Source organism: Balaenoptera borealis, assembly GCF_965194805.1.
Source record: "Balaenoptera borealis genome assembly, chromosome: 13".
NCBI classification, from domain to species: Eukaryota; Metazoa; Chordata; class Mammalia; order Artiodactyla; family Balaenopteridae; genus Balaenoptera; species Balaenoptera borealis.
Genome location: NC_138870.1, coordinates 830716 through 850714, shown reverse-complemented (window position 1 = coordinate 850714; position 19999 = coordinate 830716). Strand labels below are relative to the sequence as shown.

General features: G+C 48.7%; 1 protein-coding gene and 1 long non-coding RNA gene across 27 annotated transcripts in view; one reads left to right on the top strand and one right to left on the bottom strand.

Moving 5' to 3' along the window:
• Window positions 1–5084, bottom strand: part of MICAL3 (microtubule associated monooxygenase, calponin and LIM domain containing 3) — a 176124-nt gene extending 171040 nt beyond the window's left edge. For 9 of the 26 annotated variants that reach the window (XM_082350056.1, XM_082350045.1, XM_082350071.1 and 6 more), the window contains exon 1: window positions 4904–5083. The gene's annotated coding sequence lies outside the window, so the exon portion shown is untranslated. Of the gene's footprint in view, window positions 1–4903 lie in introns of all 26 variants that reach the window. The other 17 variants (XM_082350048.1, XM_082350050.1, XM_082350049.1 and 14 more) reach the window with 4 other exon arrangements.
• Window positions 5085–5251: 167 nt separating this feature from the next.
• Window positions 5252–11442, top strand: LOC309609103. Its single transcript, XR_014233262.1, has 2 exons — window positions 5252–5673; window positions 10708–11442. It is a non-coding gene; the product is annotated as an uncharacterized lncRNA (long non-coding RNA).
• Window positions 11443–19999: the final 8557 nt, after the last annotated feature.

The following is a 19999-nucleotide window of genomic DNA, read 5'->3' as shown; positions in this document are numbered from 1 at the left end:
AGACCCCTCTCCGGGTGTTCATCCACACACGCACACGAGCTTGTCCGTCCTCCGGCACAGAGACTGGAGGCGCTGCTCCTGCCAGGGACCTGACCTCTTAGCAGAAGCTTCTGCCCTTTGTCTTCCACCTTTCACCAGGGTACAAACCAACAGTCCTACTTCTTCTCCCTTCTTTAATCTGATTGTCACCACTTTCTTTTTTTTTTTTTTAACTTGTGGCAATTTTCTCTTCTCTGTGAAACTTGACACTGACAAAAAGTCCATGAACTGCAGGGTTTAGGGGGATAGTTTGCCTGTCTCCCCTCCCCAGTTTCTTGATAACAATGACCATACACCTCAAGACAGCTAAAGCCCACACCAAGAAAACAGCAGGTCATGTGCAGCTGAGCCCCAGGGGGCAGGGATGTTGTTCTGTCCCCTGGTGCGTACCACACACCTCAGAGCCCGATGCCCTCCACCACCCCACCCCATTCCACAGGTTCAGAGCTGAATTCTGAAAAGTGGAACCAAAGGTGACAGAAGGGGTGGCTGGAGGAAGGGGAAGTCCACAGAGAGTTTAGGTGAATTTCCCAACAATATTCCCACCATTCCCACAATGTACCGCATTATTTGTAGAAGTTAAAGACCAAAGAAGAATCAGATTTTCAACTCTGCCATCTAAAGCAGAAACTGAGAGCCTTATTTACTGCACAGATTCTAGCCCAAGTGCCATGCCTCCAGGTTTACAATTTCAACCTGCCACTTAAGTTAAAAAGCCTGTGTACTAAAGGTGTCCCCTGGGTTAGAATATCACAAATTTCCTCTGTCCACAAACCATTTCAATTCTCTCTATCCCTAGTCTCCCCATCTGGCCTCATTAAATATTTCACACTCTCCAAATAAAGATCATTTTTCAGCTCTATTTTTTCTAAACTAATGATCTGGCTAAAGAACGCTTCTGGTCCAAGAAAAGCCCAGAATCTTTTCTACTGTTCTACTTCAATGAAAACTAAAGCCCCCAGGGACCTCCCTGGTAGCACAGTGGTTAAGAGTCCGCCTGCTAATGACAAGGTGACAAGGGTTCGAGCCCTTGGTCCGGGAAGATCCCACATGCCGCGGAGCAACTAAGCCCGTGCACCACAACTACTGAGCCTGCACTCTAGAGCCCGTGAGCCACAACTGCTGAGCCCGCATGCCACAACTACTGAAGTCCTCGTGCCTAGAGCCCGTGCTCCGCAACAAGAGAAGCCACCGCAATGAGAAGCCCGTGCACCGCCACGAAGAGTAGTCCCTGCTCGCCACAATGAGAGGAAGCCCATGCAGCAACGAAGACCCAACACAGCCAAAAATAAATAAATAAATTTATTTAAAAAAAAAAAAGAAAGAAAGAAAACTAAAGCCCCCGTAAAACCACAGCCCGTCAGACCCAGAGAAGCAGCAGCAACAGGTGTCAGGGACTCTGCCGTCTACTCCCCAGTCTCCACTAAAGCATGGAGGTTAGGAGCACACACTTCAGAATCAGCCCAGCTCTGAGCGCCAGCCCTGCTTTCTGTCACTGCCTTGACCTGGGTCTCACCAAACCCTAGTTCATGTAAAACCAGGGAAAATAAACGTCCCACCTTGTACACTGTCGTGGGGAAGAAATGAGGTGATGGCATAGGCTCCCACACATAAGCACCCAACAAATGCTAACTATTCTTAGCTATCCAGTAATCTAAAAAGCACAATGGTCTGGTGTCTTTAAGTTTTCCAGGTTCCAAAAAAAGAGGGTTTTTTTCCCCCCTACAAACGAATCAGTGAAATGCCACATGGAAGCAACCTAAGTGTCCCATCGACAGACGAATGGATAAAGATGTGGCACATATATACAATGGAATACGACTCAGCCATAAAAAGAAATGGAACTGAGTTATTTGTAGTGAGGTGGGTGGACCTAGAGTCTGTTCTACAGGGTGAAGTAAGTCAGAAAGAGAAAAACAAATACCATATGCTAACACATATATATGGAATCTAAAAAAAAAAGGTTCTGAAGAACCTAGAGGCAGGACAGGAACAAAGACGCAGACGTAGAGAATGGACTTGAGGACACGGGGAGGGGGAAGGGTAAGCTGGGACGAAGTGAGAGAGCAGCATGGACTTACGTATACTACCAAATGTAAAATAGCTAGCTAGTGGGAAGCAGCCGCATAGCACAGGGAGATCAGCTCGGTGCTTTGTGACCACCTAGAGGGGTGGGATAGGGAGGGTGGGAGGGAGACGCAAGAGGGAGGGGATATGGGGATATATGTATACGTATAGCTGATTCACTTTGTTATAAAGCAGCAACTAACACACCATTGTAAAGCAATTATATTCCAATAAAGATGTTAAAAAAAAAGAAAGAAAGAAAGAAATACCATAAGGAGGAAAACTCAGTTGAAGCCCAATTCAGGCATCAACTCACTACTTAGAACAAATCACATCACCTCCATTTCTTCATCTATAAGGTAGGAATAACACACTGCACTAAACTTGATGACCTCGGAGACAAAAACGAATCAATGATAACAGGCGATGAAAAAGCTTTCCCTTCTTCAAAGAAAAGCAATAAATAAATCCAGAGTATGATTATTATTAAAATGTGACTCCCAATATTATGGGACATACATAAACCATGATGCTACTTACTGTTTCAAGAACATTGGGTTTGACAGCCTTTTAATCTGGTCACATGGAGCCTGGTACAAGCAGGAGGGGGTACATGTAAACCCCAGTTCAGAGGCAGAGCCCACAAATCTAGGACCATGCCCTGCCTGCTGGTCAGGTGTCACCCACTCTGGGCCATTTCTTACATCCTGATGCCAGAAATTAGGAAGAGTTTATGGTTCCGCCCAGACAGGTTAAACCACTGACAACCAAAATCCTTACCCACAGGACTTCTCAACAGACCCAAGAAAGGGTCCACTCTGACCATTTATTCACCTGTGTGAGCAGTGTAAGACCTCTTCCACGGTGTACACCATCCTTTCTGAAAAAATGCACACATGAGCTGGAAGGAAGAGCTCAATTTTTTCTTGTTTGATATTTACTTCTAGGTCCGGAGGTTTGAGTTTCATTTTTAACGTACCATAAAAATTTTGGTGTGAGAGCTAGGGGTTGGGATGGGAAGAGGAGTGGGGAGGTTGGGGGACTAGTCCTAACTTAAGAAGGGAGCATGCAAACAAAACTGCATCTGATTTCATCATCCATGGGTCTCCCAAAACCAGACAGGAAAGAAGAAAATCATTTGTGGTTATTAAACATCTACTGTGTGCCAGGCATTGCACTAAATACTTGGTATACATTACTCCAAAGCCCATTTTCTCCCCAGCACCTAGACCACCAGGAAACAGCAATCACCTGGACCATCCCAGGTGGGGGGAAAAAACCTCACAACCTAGCAGTCAAGTTCCAGACATTTCAAAGGTTAGTGCTGTGAACACAAAAAGGAGGCTTAGCTAGGAACCAGGTCCAAGTTCCTAAAGATTCTTTGCAAGAGGAACATCTAAACCCTGTTTTTCCTATAATTCTGGAATTAACTCATGGTATTTAATATACTATCCAAAAAGTTAAAAAATTTTTAAAACCTGGAGCACAAGAAGCATTCACTGCAGGGCCACAACAACCTGAGTCAAGTTTCTGACCAGGTCCGTCTGAAGATCAAATAAAAAGTTTATACTAGCCTCTCTTTTCTTCTTCCCTTAGGCCGCACCAAGGGACATGCAGGATCTAGATCCCAGAGCAGGGATCGAACCCGCACCCCCGGCACTGGGAGCGCGGGCTCTTACCCACTGGACCGCCAGGGAGGTCCCTGTGCTATCCTCCTGAGGGACCCTTACAGATGTGCTCACAGGAGAACCACCGCAACAAGGAACTGGCATCGGTGTGGCCAGGTGGTGAGGCACAGAGCCCTCCTGCTGGCCCCGCAACTGAGGGGCAGGGCCCTGCTCACTACAACACCCGCCTCATCCGCACCCTGGGGTGCGATCCAAACGACTGTCTCCCCGGCAAACTGTCACACGGATGGGACTTGCAAAGTTTACACGCCATCTCTCCATCCACAACCCAGAAGATGAGAAGGTGGAAAGCCTTGAAGAAACACTGCTCCCAAGACACCTCCACGTCTCGGCACTAAGCCCTGATGTCGGCGGTAACTGCTGCCCGCGGTAAAGAGCCGCCACCTTAGGCCTCACACGCGGGGTGTATGGCTGGAGACGCTTTCCCTGAACTGAGTCTGGAGGGTAATCGGGAGACGAGGGCGGTCCGTGCGCCTTAGCGGGCGGGGTGGACACGGGGGACGAGAGGACACGGGGGACGGGAGGACACAGGCGGACAGGGGCACACGGGAGATGGGGAAACACGAGGGGATGGGGACACGGGGGATGGGGGGCACGGGGGACAGGGGCACATAGGGGACGGGGGGACACGGGGGGACAGGGGCACAGGGGGGATGGAGGAACATGGGGAGGATGGGGACACCGGGAGATGGTGGACACGGGGGAATGGGGGGCACGGAGAGACGAGGGGACGAGGAGAAGGGGGATGGGGGACATGGGAGGACCTGGAGGGAAGGAGGGACAAGGGGGACACAGGATGGGGGACACGTGGGGACCTGAGGGGACGGGGGCCACAAGAAGAACGAGTGGTCAAGGCCCCGCCGCGCCCGCGCTCCCCGGCGCGGCTTCTCGGCGGCGCGTCCGCTTGCGGACTCGCCGGCGGCCTGCGGACCCCCTCGTGCCCGGCCTCGGACAGCGCCCCCGGCAAGCGCGCCGAGCCTCCCGCCCCCCGCCCGCCGCCCGCCGCCCGCCGCCCTGGACCCGGGCCCGCCTTCCGCTCCGGGGCCGCGGCGGCCAGAGGGAGGCGCCCGGCCCGCGCGGGTCCCGGCCCGGTCCAGAGCCCGTCTCACCTCCGCCTCATGCCGCAGTGCGCCGGCGTCCCAGCCGCAGCCCGCAGTCCCGCACCTCGCCCCTCGGCCCTTCAGCCGCGGCGTCCGGCGCCCCAGCCCCGCGGCGACCCCGCTCCGGCCAGCGCCTCAACCCGCGGCCGCTCCTCAGCGTTCGGCGTCCCGCGCGGGCTGCACCACGGCGGCTGCTGAGGTAGCAGCGCTGCCGCCGGGCGGGGCGGGCACATGTGAGGGCGGGGCTGCGGCCCCCGGGGCGCGACCACCGGACACCGGCCTCGGGGCGCTGACATCACCGCGCCTCTGGAACCCGCTCTGCCTCCTAACCCCAGGGACGCCGTCGCTACCCGTAGGCTCAGACTCTGCCAGAAGCTCATGGTTCTATGCAGAAGGTAAGGAAAGGAGCCGCCGCCACACCCTTCTTCCTCTCCACCCCTCCCCCGCGGATCCAGTGGTACATTCCTCAAAGCCCGCCCCGAGGGGCCAGGGAGAAGCTGATTGGTTGAGAACCTTAGAAGGGGGCGAGGAACCGCGCGAAATGGCCAATGGAAAAGGACGGTGGGCACATCAAAGCCGGCCAGATGGGGAGGAGAGAGGATGCGATTAAAGGGCACGTATTCGTTGCGCTCAGTAGCCGCCGCACAACACAACTGGAATTTTCTTTCTGATCCTATCGAGAAGGGAAACAAAGAGGCCGGGGATCCTCAAGTTTCGGGATTAGAGAGCGAAAAGAAAATATGGAGAGAACTGAAGCAGATATCTGTGTGTGCCTTTCGGTAGGTTACTCCATCTTGGCCTCAGTTATCTAATCCGATGAGAATATTGGACTAGAATTGATCTCTGATGGTCCTTCTCATACTTTGCGAGCCTATGAGCCTTTGCATGGGATTAGCAATATTTACATATGTTCTTCAAATTGGGGCATCTTCCTAAAGAACTTTGCTTGAAAGTGAGTAGACTTTCTTTCAACGAAAGTTGAAAGTTGACACCAGTTCCTTGATATAGACGGTATTACCCTCACCTTTTGTCAAGACAAAGTCAATATCCTTTCTGGGTCCCTTTCTTAAAGCAGAGCATTCTTCTTCTACGTGGAGAACCACACTCTCCCCAATAATTTATACTCTTACAAGAGTCACCTCCTCCTCTTCTCTCTTCCTCCATGTAATCAGACAAAGCTTCAATTAATAATTCATTCGCCTGTTGAACTGTCCAGAATCCCTGGCTTCAGCAACAAGTCTTGCTGGTCAGGCGTCATCAGAGTTGCCAAAGTGCTGGTCACTATCTCAAGTCTGCAGCAGCCATTCAACTCTGCAAGGCCCGTGAGGCTCTCAGTCTCACTGCCTGTCAAATTCAAGACTTCAGCACGTCCTATAAGGGTCCCACCTGCTCTGTTTTAGAGCTCTACACCGGCAGCAGGCCTACATTTTGGTACCAAGCCTAAGGCCAACTCCACCTTCCTTTTTCAGAACTTTTCAACCTCCCGTCAGCTGCTCACCCTGCACCCACTCAACCCTCTTCCAAATTGTATCAGGTGTTTGGGGTACCCTTAGTAGCTCCACTCCCCAGCCAGAGAACTCATCTTCCAACTATTATGCAAAGAGTTCTAGAAAGTCCAGTTCCTCCATGAAGCCTTCCCAGACGGATGAACAGAAGCTGCTGGCTTATAGAGTTCCCACTTCTACTTTGTGCCACACAAACCCTGATTTTCTGCCCTACTATGCAATTTTTATTGACATATATACCTCTCTCCGTTATTGACAGCAGCAGCAGTGGCTGCTGCTTACATTTATTAAATGCTTACCATGTGCTGGGTACTGTTTGGAAGTGCTTTGCATGCACCGTTTCATTTCAGTCTCAGACAGGCTTGGAGAGCTGACTTACCCAAGTGCACAGAGTGGAGGTCTAACTCCAGTGCCTACCTTCACAGTCCCCACAATGCAACGCTATCTCCTGTTTCTTCAGAACCAACTGCATTCCGTACAAAAGATGATGTGATACACCTATATCGTGTTTTACATTGATCTCTATACCTATATCATTTCAGCCTCAAAACAATCACATCAGGAGGCTTAGCAGTTTGTTACAGCCGAAGCTGCATGTAGGCTGATGCATTTGGCTGCTGTAACAACACTGGTGAATAAGGCATCTGGTTTTCCAAGTTGAGGATTTTCCCCCTGCAACACCTGCTCCCTGAGTGAACACAGCCTTTTTATATGTAACAAGTAGAGAGCCATTATAAGCAACAAGGGGACAAATACAAAATAGCAAACTGTGGGGCCAGGAGCCTGGTACAGCCAGTGCTCACAGTGGGCAAAACCAGCCAAGAAGGACGGACGGTGAGAAGCACCGTGCATTTCACTTTACTGGTTTATTGGTTATACTTTGTCAATGAGATCACGTCTTTGACACATCTGGCAAATTCAGTAGCAAAGGGCAACAAAAACTGCCCCCAACTGATTCTGCCTGGAGACAGAATCAGCCCCACGCCCATGAGGAAGGGGCTTCTACATGCAGGGTTGCTGCCCCCAACTCGGGGAACTTTCTAATTCGCCATTTAGTGAAATACCCTGCTCCACTGACAGTCGTGATGTGGCCCGAAAACACAAGCTGGGCTAATGATTTCATTCTTTTTAAACTGCTGAAATCCCCCCCAGGGATGGACATGCCAGCAAAATGGCATGGGAGCCAGTGAACTTTTAATATTGATTGAGAAGACTGAGCACGGCCATCCTGAAGCCAAGTATTTCCGAGTCGCTCTCTCTGCCTGGCCCAGCCCTAGTCCATCCAGTGAATTTTCACTCCCATAGCTCTCCTGTCTTTCCTCATCCCCAGAGAGCTCAAGCATTTCTTGGGCACCTACTGTGAGCAAACAACTGTCAGGTTGCGTGAGGTTATCCTGATGGATCGCCCATGAAGCCTGTACCTACTGGCTGGATGAGTGTGGAAAACATCAGACGCCCTTGGTGAGGAGTGGATCGGATCAGCTCCTCAGAGGCGCGTGCCGGGATTCCATCCCCAGCTAAACATACACGCTCGTGTTGGAACGCCCCTGCCCTAGAGCAGGAGGAGCACAGGACTGAGTTCTGGGAGAGGGCTGGGGTGGGGAGAGGGCGTGCATGCTCGGGAGGAAGGTGGAGAGACAGAGGATACCCAGAGATAACTGCACACGAACCAAACAGTAGGCAGGAGGATGCCAGTCCTTAATTTGGCCATTGGAAGCATTGTGGTGTGGTCTTCCTTTTAAGAAAAAAAAAATTTCTGATTTCCAAAGTAATACATGCCCATCATTTAGAATTTTTTAATAGAGAAAAGTACAAAAATAAATAAATAAAATAAAATTTAGCCATTCCTCTTACTGGCATATCACTGTTACAATTTTGTTTTGATTTTTTGGGTTTTTTTTGGTTGTTTTTTAAATAATTTTTTTAAATTTAAATTGATTTATTGATTTATTTATTTATTTTTGCCTGCATTGGGTCTTCATTGCTGCACGCTGGCTTTTCTCTAGTTGCAGTGAGCGGGGGCTACTCTTCATTGCGGCGCGCGGGCTTCTCATTGCGGTGGCTTCTCTTGTTGCAGAGCACAGCCTCTAAGCGCGAGGGCTCAGTAGTTGTGGCTCGCGGGCTCTAGAGTGCAGGCTCAGTAGTTGTGGCATGCGGGCTCAGCAGTTGTGGCTCGGGGGCTCTAGAGCGCAGGCTCAGTAGTTGTGGCACACAGGCTTAGTTGCTCCGTGCGTGTGGGATCTTCCCAGACCAGGGCTCGAACCCGTGTCCCCTGTATTAGCAGGGGGATTCTTAACCACTGCGCCACCACGGAAGTCCCTTATAATTTTGATATATGTTTTTTCCTATACTTTTTTGTGTGAACATGTATCTTCTTTTTTGTATGTATCTTTTTTTTTTTTTTTTTTGGCGGTGCATTTACCCCACCAGGGATCTAACCCATGCCCTCTGCAGTCTTAACCACTGGACGGCCAGGGAAGTCCCCTTGTATGTATCTTTTTTTTTTTTTTTTTTCATTTTTTTTTTGTTAAGTGGGATGAATATCAGGAGTCCCACTTTTTTTTTTTAATTAATTAATTTATTTATGGCTGTGTTGGGTCTTCGTTTCTGTGCGAGGGCTTTCTCCAGTTGTGGCAAGCGGAGGCCACTCCTCATCGCGGCGCGCGGGCCTCTCACTATTGCGGCCTCTCCCGTTGCGGAGCACAGGCTCCAGACGCGCAGGCTCAGCAATCGTGGCTCACGGGCCCAGCCGCTCCGCGGCACGTGGGATCCTCCCAGACCAGGGCTCGAACCCGTGTCCCCTGCACCAGCAGGCAGACTCCCAACCACTGCGCCACCAGGGAAGCCCCTGTATCTTTTTTAAAAACAAAATTTATCAGGGACTTCTCTGGCGGTCCAGTGGTTAAGACTGCAGGGGTCACAGGTTCGATCCTTGGTTGGGGAACTAGATCCCGTGTGCTACACCTAAGACCCAGAACAGCCAAATAAATAAATAAAAATTGATCAGGGGCTTCCCTGGTGGCACAGTGGTTAAGAATCCGCCTGCCAGTTCAGGGGACACGGGTTTGAGCCCTGGTCCGGGAAGATCCCACATGGCACGGAGCAACTAAGATCGTGTGCCACAACTACTGAGCCTGTGCTCTAGAGCCCGCGAGCCACAACTACTGAGCCCGTGTGCTACAACTACTGAAGCCCGCGCGCCTAGAGCCCGTGCTCAGCAACAAGAGAAGCCACTGCAATGAGAAGCCCGCGCACCGCAAAGAAAAGTAGTCCCTGCTCGCCACAACTAGAGAAAGCCTGCACACAGCAACAAAGGCCCAATGCAGCCAAAAAAAAAAAAAAGAAAATTGATCAAACTGCTTTGCAATCTACTTTTCTCCTTAACAAGACCAGGAATTTTCCCATGCCACGTAGATTATTCTAAAACATAATTTTAAATGGCTGCGTCCTATGGTTATACCTTAACTTACTTAACCAAGATTCTATTTTTACTCATTAAGATTATTTCCAATTCTTCATTATTATATGTAACTTCAAGGATTATCCATATATGTAAATGTTTAAATATTTTTATGATTATTTCCTAATAATTCTAGAAATAGAATTGCTTGGTCAAAATGCATGTACATTTTTTAAATGTCTCACATATATTGCCATATATAAGACATAAATGGTCTTTCAGGAAGTTTACACCAGTTACGTTCCCACCAGCAATGTGTGATGTAGCTATTTCTCTGAACCCTCACCAACCCTCGACATTTCTTTTGTAATCCTTGCCATTTGGCAGATGAAAAACAATATCTTGTTGTTTTGATTATCATAGTGTATTTTTAATCCATTGAGGTAATAAATATGTATCTTTCCTTCCAAGTCCCCTGGAACTTAATAGCAAAATGAGTGTTTCCTTTTTCCCCCATTCAACCACTCCTCTCCCAAATCCCTGAGAACTGATATAGAAATCAGAGTAAAATCTGCTCAAATGACTAGACAAACTCAGGGCCATGTCACTTGAACCAGTAAAAGAAGGTAGTGGAACAGATGGCTCAAAACAGCACATACACCATAAATTACAACTGTGAAATGGGTAACAAATCCTTACACAGAAACTTTTTTAGCTATAAAAGGAGATCAGTCCTCTGAGTTATATTTAGCACTGCCTAATACGAAAATCGCATTTCTTCAACAACACCCAGTTCTGTGATGGGGCATCCTCCATACTGAGTGGCTAATCCACCCAATATTATTCTCAACTCCTGCCTAATGTTCTTGTCCCTTGGCTTTGTTTTTGTTTTGTGGTTGCCTCCACAGGATCTCCTCCTCTCTGGCCGTCAGTAGCCTAATTTACCATTGAAGAATTTACCCGGGCTTCCCTGGTGGCGCAGTGGTTGAGAGTCTGCCTGCCAATGCAGGGGACACGGGTTCGAGCCCTGGTCTGGGAAGATCCCACATGCCGTGGAGCAGCTGGGCCCGTGAGCCACAACTACTGAGCCTGCGCGTCTGGAGCCTGTGCTCCACAACAAGAGAGGCCGCGACAGTGAGAGGCCCGCGACCGCGATGAAGAGTGGCCCCCGCTCGCCACAACCAAAGAAAGCCCTCACACAGAAACGAAGACCCAACACGGCCAAAAATAAATAAATAAATTAATTAATTAAAAAAAAAAAAAAAAAAGAATTTACCCCTCCCCCATTCCCAGTGCGGTTTGGTCAGGATTGAGCACAACCCCTCTCTGGACTTGATGTGGGATGCAGATATCTCTGGGAGCTGCTGGCAGCCATTTTGGGCCATGAGGTAGAGCCTGCATCAGAAGGAGTGGAGTTGAGAAACAGAGAGAGAGGAGCTAGGTCTGGTCAAATCTGTGAGCCCTGAATCAAGCCTCACGGGAAGCCAGTGTGTGAAACGATACATTCCCTCTTTTTTTTTCTTTCTTTTTTTTTTTTTTTTTTAACTTAAACCAGCTTTGGTCAGCTTTCTGTCACAAGCAAAGAATGCTGAATGAAACACTGCCTGTGGATGGATTCCATGGTCCAATAGGAACTCAGTCCATTCAATCCAAGCATTCTAAACATCACACCCATTACTGCCACTAGTTCAGTTCATCATGACCCCAGGGGTGTTCAGATCCAAGGTAAAACCAAGCTACGTGGAGCCTGAAGGCCCCAGGATGCCTGGATGGGCTCAGAAGCCCATCCCCTCCACCCGTAGCATGAGAGAGTCAAGAGGGAGAAAGAGGGTGGTGTGGTGCAATTTGATTCCTGGGCTACATCCATTGTCATGTGGACCTACTGCAGACACGAAGGTCCGAAAAGCTTGATGTCCTGCCCCTCTTCTATACTGAGGGCTGATTTGAAAGCAACCCAGTCTTCTGCAGAGAAGCTAAGAGGATCATGGACTGGGATGTCCCAGAGCTGGAAGACATCCTGGGTTCTGGGGTTTATCCTTAGGCTAACAGGTAAAAAAATCAGAAATCTTCCAACTAAATCTTTCTAACTAATTCCTTGATTGGGTTGCAAGTTTCACCCTGCCAGGAAAAAGGAAATTTAAATGCAACTTGACAAAATCGCAAAGCTACTTCTGCATCAATTTTTCATAATACAATGACAAAAAATTGAGAGGTGTCTCCCCTAACTCACTGGTATGTACATTCTGTAGTAGCCAGAAATTCTGTGTAAGTACAAGTGAGCAAAATCAAGATGGGAGTCTATGGAAGATACCTCTAGTCACCAAAACCACTGCAAAATAAAATCTAGAACCACCACATTGTAATCATGACCAAAAGAGAGTTTCCTGGAGCCCTGATGGAACTTGCAGGAAGACGCTTCCCTAAGCGAAGCCACACCAAGTGCTGGAAAGCCTCTAGGAAACATAGAAAATTTTGTGAACAGGGTTTTTCCAGACTTATATCTTCATATACAGCCACAGCTAAGAAAAATTTACCAAAATAAATAAATAAATAGATATACGTATTCATGTATAGGTGTAATGTGTACAGAAATATATATATATATACTTCTCTGAACGCAGGCCTTGGGGTTCCACCCACCATCAGACAGGATTGAAGGCCACCCAGCTGCAGAACTAAAACAAACTCGCCTAGTGACTGGCCCCTTCCGCAGTGAGGAGGGGAAGAAGCTCTCTGTCCTTCCAGTCTGTCCTTCCTCTGGGCCTCAAACATATGCTCTTAAAAATAAAAACATGAGCTTCAATACTGCATGAGGCAAAGGTCAATCTCAGCCCAGCTGGGTTATATCTGAATATGACTTGTTTCACACAGCTCTGTTTTCAACTGTGAAAGAGAAAAGAATGAAAAGAAAGGAGTGGAGGGAGAGAGGAGACAGCACATGACACTGTACATGTAGGAATCTGAAAATAACAGACGATGCTCTGATAAAGCCTCGGAATGGAGCTGACACACTCGAGACCACTGGCACACAAGTCAGCGTTTTCAGGTTTAAGAGGAAAACACATCCAAGTGGATCCGTCTTTTATGGGAAAGGAAAAGATGTCAAATCTGCCTTTGCCCGGGGCCTAGTAAGGGCACATGCAGGATCCCAAACCCCCTTTGCTCCTATTTGAGATCATGGAACTTCTGTTTGATTTCAGCCTCTAATTCCTTCTCATTCAATCATCACGAGTGTCTGTGACGGACAAGGCACTTGTCTGGGCACTGAGAGCATCCCAAGATCAACAGGACATAGGGTCTGCCCTCAAGGAGCTGACAATGGGGCAGGGAAAGTGAGACATGGATAGAAAAGGGTCTTTGCCAGGTGGAAATTGCTATCTCGTGAGAGTGAGAAGGCTCCCATTCAAGAGGTCAGAGAGGGCTTCCCTGGTGGCGCAGTGGTTGAGAATCCGCCTGCCAATGCAGGGGACACGGGTTTGAGCCCTGGTCCGGGCAGATCCCACATGCCGTGGAGCCACTAAGCCCGTGCGCCACAACTACTGAGCCTGCGCTCTAGAGCCTGCGAGCCACAACTACTGAGCCCACGTGCCACAACTACTGAGCCTGTGAGCACTGAACCCGCGTGCCACAACTACTGAGCCTGCACTCTAGAGCCCGTGTGCCACAACTACTGAGCCTGCGAGCCACAACTACTGAGCCCACGTGCCACAACTACTGAGCCTGTGAGCACTGAGCCTGCGTGCCACAACTACTGAGCCTGCGCTCTAGAGCCCGCGTGCCACAACTACTGAGCCTGTGTGCCACAACTACTGAAGCCCGCATGCCTACAGCCTGTGCTCCGCAACGAGAGAAGCCACCGCAATGAGAAGCCCGCGCACTGCAACGAAGAGCAGCCCCCGCTCGCCGCGACTAGAGAGAAAGCCTGCACGCAGCAACGAAGACCCAACACAGCCAAAAATAAAAATAAATAAATAAATAAATTCATAAAAAAAAAAAAGAGGTCAGGGAAAGTTTTGTGGAGAAGGAGTTATTTGAGTGGGCCCTCAAAAGAGAGAGAGAGAGAGAGGTGTTCCAGGAGTTGAGCCTCTTTAACTTGTCCTGGTTCCCACATGCAGAGAACAAGCAGAGGTCCTCCCCAAGGACCACCTCACTGCCCCAGGGAGAGGTAGGTTGAAGGGTTAGAAGGAAAGGGAATTTGAAAGGGTAAATGCGAACATGCTGACATCTCAGTGAAGAGAGGGATTGGGTGGGGGGGCTTTGAGATTATCTGAGTTTTGCTCATTTGTGCTCTTTCATTTCGGGAAAGAATGGACAGTGGAACCTACTTTTGTAATGAAAAAATATGTACGATTTTAACACAATAGCCCAACCCACCACCACCAGCCTCCCCCCACCCTCCCACCCCACGCCAAAAAAAAAAGGAAAAGAGAAGGAATGAGAAGAGCATCCATGTCTCCTCTCTATACACGGTCTTCTGCTTGGAAACCCAGCCTAGACACATCATCATGGCGCACCCTCAGAGACTACGTCACAGCAAAATCGCAGAGGTGAAACCTATAAATCGTCTAGGCCCCTTGGGCCAGATGCCCCTAACCTGATCTAGAAGAGAAGTTACTTTCATTTCCTGGGGATGTTGAACTCCTGACCATGAAAGCCCTGAGGCGAGAGCGGGGACAGGCGACAGCTGACTCCCCTCTCCTCCGCTGCCTTCCTGTCTGGACCTCGAGCTGGCAGGGGCCAGGCCGGGGCAGAGCCGCCCTCGGGGGTGGACGCCTCAGCGCCGGGGGGTGCGGGCCCACCTCCTGCAGGGGCACCTCAGGGTTCACCGCAGGGTGTTGTTCAAATGCCACCTCCCGGTGTGCCACAGCCTGACACGTGGGGAGAGCGCTAGGCCCCGCGGTTTGGGGTCCAGAGCTGCTGGCCTGAGCACTGCCACCAACAAGAGTTCACGGGCTGTTCCTTTGTGCCAGCTCCAGGGCTGGGGCGCTTGACGTGCTAGCTCCGGGGGGATGGGGACGTCTGGGGCTCTTGCCAGCCCGGCGTGCAGGCGCTCTCGCGGGGTAACAGTACCCACAACTTCTTTTGTGGGCGGGCATGTCACGAGGCACCCTGAGCCGGCCAGGCTGACTTCTCTCCCTGGGACTTGAGTGTTAAGCAGAAAGGCACAAGAACTGAAAATAACCGGGGCTGATTCATCCCGTCGCGAATACCCTAAAGAAGGAAGCTGGTATCTTCTGCTCTCTCGACCCCCTTAGCTGCCCTGGGTCTTATCCTTCCCGAGACCTGGCTGTTCACTTTTCTTTCCGTTGTGTGAGCTAATTCATATTCTTCCAGTAAATGTCCTCCATCCTTCCCCAAAGTTAGCCCTAGAGTCTACTTCCAATGTTGGCAACCAAAAACCCCCAAAAGGTATAAGTTCTAACCATCTTAATAACCTCATTTTGTCATTATTATCCTTATTTTAATATAAGGTAATTGAGCTTCAGAGAAGTTAAAAAAAAAAACTTGCCCGGGCTTCCCTGGTGGCGCAGTGGTTGAGAATCTGCCTGCCAATGCAGGGAACATGGGTTCAAGCCCTGATCTGGGAAGATCCCACATGCCGCGGAGAAACTAGGCCCGTGAGCCACAACTACTGAGCCTGCACGTCTGGAGCCTGTGCTCTGAAACAAGAGAGGCCGCGATAGTGAGTGGCCCCCGCTTGCCGCAACTAGAGAAAGCCCTCGCACAGAAACGAAGACCCAACACAGCCAAAAATAAATAAATAAATTAATTAATTAACTCTAATCTCTTCTTAAAAAAAACAAAACTTGCCCGAGGACACAGAGCTAACAAGAGCCACACTCAGAACGTGAACCCACGTCGTCTGGCTTGGAGGCGTGACAAGAGTATGGGTTTTGTCATGAGAGTAAAACGAGCCCAAATCCCCACTTCCCTGGTTTCTGCAGAAAAACCCTGATCACATTAGTGTCTCTGAATTGCAGGAACCCTCTCCAAATCAGAAAAATGGAGAAAATAACACTCACTTCACAGAGCTATTTAGAGTTTGATATTGGGCTTCTGAGTTGACCCAACGACGAGGTTTCCTCTCTGTCTCTCTGTCTCTGTCTCTCACACACTTTTGTTTATGGGGGTTTCCCCCGTAACTCTGTCCCCTCCTGTGTCCTGGTGTACTGTTCCTGGAAGGCCTATCAGAAAACGCAGACACCCTCAGGGAAGGAGCGTAAGGGGCGCATAAATATGCATAAAATCTAAACCTTCCACCGAATATGCCTTTGGAAGGAAGAGAACAAGAGTTTTCATTCCTCTTGAGGACGATGAAAACACAGAGACACTAAATGTTTATCTCGAGGTTACACAGAAAACCCAAAGGTAAGGGGCTCCCAAGAGTTATATGCCTGGTCAGTTGGTCTGAAAATTCCAGAGAACAGGTGTCCCAAGTTGCTGGTTTTGAACCCGCCCCTCACTTCCCCTCTTTCCCTACTCTCTTTCCCAATTCAAATAAATCATGTAAACATCCCACATTAGGCAAATTTCTAACAAGGTTTCCCCAGACCCCTGTCCATTACACACCTTATCTCTCCCTTCAGAGCTGTGACCTACTTAAAATGTTCTTATAATTCTTTGAATGGCGGGAACGTTCCCAAAGACGTGCTCCCTATGCTGGAAAAATTAAAGTTCCCTTATAATATACAGTTAAAGAGAAAGTGTTATTTCCACTAAGATTTCTGATGCTTCTTCAGAGATAAATTCAAGTTTTCCCAGGATTGAGATTGTGAATAGTATAACTAAAAGATCAGTAGGTCAACAGATATTCACAAACAACCTGCCTTAAGCAAGGAATTTACCAAAATTGACACTAGCTTACAAGAGTGAAAAAATCCACACAGCATGAAGTTATTCAACATAATTTTGATTCGTGATTTTTCTGGTTTTTAGGGCCAAAAAACGACAATCTACATTGTAATGTGATAATTTCTGGGATTGCTTTTCTTCTCCTGTACATTCATTTCTTCCAGTCTTACAGATTTTATATATAACAGCAAATCAATTTTTAAAACAATAACCCATCACTTTAGCAACTTGAACATGGGAATTTATCTTCCACAGGCACACAGATTATTTAAAGTTACAAACATGGTGTGCTTGCTATTTTGTATTCTATTGTACATTTTATCATAAGTCTTTCCTTGTTTCCCTCTACATGTCTCTGGATATAAGCTTTCGTTAAAATGCAAAATACTCCATTATGTTGATGTACCACAAAATTTTTAAACTGTTCCTATAATGTTGGACATTTCAGATATTTCTATTTTTTTCTATTACAAGTAACACAGTAGAGGATATCATTCATGTATTTAGAGTTTAAAAAGTCTTTATTAAATAGCTTCATTGGGAAAAATTCCTGGGTATAGTACTTTTAGGGCTTTTCCTATTATCACGTTGCATTTCCCCCAAATTTTACCAATTTACAATGCAACCCACAATAAAAAATGCAATTTTACTGCATCCTCAATAGCATTAGGTGTTATTTTTTTTAATTGTTACTCCCATTAGCAAGAGGTAAAACAGTGTCACAGTGTTGCTATGATGTGTACTTTCGATTACTATCAATGAGGAATATTTTCTATGTATTTTTTTCTTATTTCCTTATCCGAGTAAATTTCTTGTTTTTTCTTTCTAAAATGCTGGTCATGACCCACAAAATTGATTTCATGACCCACTGGTGAGTCATAATCCACTGTCTGAAAACATGTAAAATAGGGTTTTATTTTACACTGCAGTCTCTCTAGTATCCCCTAAATGAACTGATACACATAGAATGAGCCAGATCAACTGGACATTTCCCCCCAGTGGCCTGTGACGTAAACTGCCCTTTTTCAGGGACTAGATATTGGTGGTCATGGGTGGGCGGGCGGCAATGAGAACTGACACATGGTTTCACTGTTTCCGGCCTGCCATCCAGGGGGCTGGCCACCTTCGCAGGCTTGACCTGGCCTGGCCTGCCCATGAGGTGTAGCAGCTCTGAGGTGCCGCACTGGGAAAGGGCGCTTGGGCCTGAGGTAGCAGAAGCCAGGAGCCGTCCTTCCCAGGGAACCAGCTGAAAGCAGCTCCAGTTCAGCTGAGAGGCTAGAGCAGCGGGTGAAGTGTGCCCACGGCCTGGCTTTGCCAAGAGGACACGGGGAAACCTGAAGGAGGCCCAGTCTGGGTAAGTGAAGGCATTGTCTCAAAAGGTCAGGTCACTCCAGGAAGAGACAAAATGTGTGGACTAAGCAGGCACTGGGAAAGGGCTCCTCCAGGTCAGCACCTGGGGACGCCGCCGAGGGTGATTCCAGACAGCAGCGTGGGAGAGCCTCGGTCACCCTGGGGACACCACCCAGCCACGTGGCCCTGGCACATGAGCTTTGTGTTCCATGTCGGATGGTTGTATGACCTTTAAATAGCGTCTTAATTCTCTTGCCTATTGATGAGGTGAATGACCAAGCCTTGCCAAGGGTCTCAGAAGAGGCAATACTTTTATGCCTACCCATCAAGGAGACCACAACCGATCGCTATTCAGCCAAAGTTATTATTATGATTTTTTTTTAATTTTCTTTTTTTGGCCTCACGGTATGGCATGTGGGATCTAGTTCCCTGACCAGGGATGGAACCCGGGCCCCCTGCATTGGGAGTGCAGAGTCTTAACCACTGGACCGCCAGGGATGTTCCAATTCAGCCAGAATTAAAGCAAGCGCCTTAGGAAGCGCTGACTGGGGAAGTTCTGGCCCCAGGTTGGTACCTGACACTTTCTAGTGTGTTTACATTTCTAGCACAGATTCTTGCCTCCCGCTGCATATTCGTGAGGTGACCTTAGAAGGCAGGTGTTGGAAGAACCTGTCCCAACAGGTGTGCCCCCTGTCGTCAGTAGTAGCTGCAGAGAGGAGCTGACCCTGGCCCTTGGATCTTCAGGGAAACCCCTCAAACTTAGGAGGAGTTCAAGGCATGCTGAAGGGTTTCAGGCCTGCAAAGGATAACATTTCTAATTCTTAGGTGTTCTTAGGTTGCTTCTCCCTTCTTCAGGGTGACCACCGCATTCCTAACCCTTCTTCTTTCTAAGTGTCCATTCTCATCGAAGCGGGTGGGAGATTTGCACATGACTCTGCTAACTACTAACATGAAGTCCGTCATCTACAGGAGGACACAGCTTTCACCCTACAGACTTGCACAAGCATGAATCTCCTCTCCCCCTTTCCCTGGGGAAAGCTTCTAGACATTCCTGACAGATATACACCCTGCCCTACCATTGGAGAGAATAAGCGATTACCAAATTCACCTGGAAAAATGTCATCCTGATTGATTAGAATGGTGGATTGCAAATTTAGCTCATTAGAATCACACAGGAGCTTAATCCCAATGTTTAGGCTGTATCTCAGACCTATTAAGCCAGAATCTGTGGAGACGGGGCCCAGACTTCAGTATTTTATTTTAATTCATTTATTAATTGAAGTATAATTGACCTACAATACTATGTTAGCTCCTGGCGCACCACATAGTGATTTGATATTTCTGTACATGACAAAATGATCACAGCCAGGCACCAGTACTTTTTAAAGCTCCCCAGGTGTTCCAACACGTAAGCAGGGTTGAGAACCACTGAATAGTACTGCAGGGGCCCAGGGGTTCAGCCTTGTATTTATCTTTCATTTAACAAGATTTCGCCCTTCCCTTGTAAGGAATCTTTATAACAGTGAAACCTCTAAATAGTTGATCACAGTAACAGACCAACAAGAAAGACTTTTTCTTGGGGCTGGGGGAGGAAATGGGGAGGGATGGGCAGACAAGGAGAGGACTTACATACAGAGAGTATTTTACCATGGAATCATAATCATCGGATTCTAAACAAAGCCATTCCCCCGAAAGGCATTCGGCCCTTGCTTTGCTTCAGGAAGGGCTGAACTTCACACCCTTTGTCAGAGCTCTCCAAGAGAAGCACCGGCGCGGCGGCCCCCGCGGCCTCTGGTGCGGTCGCACGCGCCACGTCCATCTCCGGGCTCAGGGCTGAGCCGCGGCCTCCGCTGGAGGGAAGGAGACTCCCCGGGGGAACCGTCGCCTCGCTGCGGAGGTGATGGAGGCATGCGCTTCCTTGGGCTCGCCAGCAAGGACGCGCGGCTTGGCCCAGGACAGCTGGCAGCCGCCGTTTGCCCCGGGGAAGGTATTTCTCTG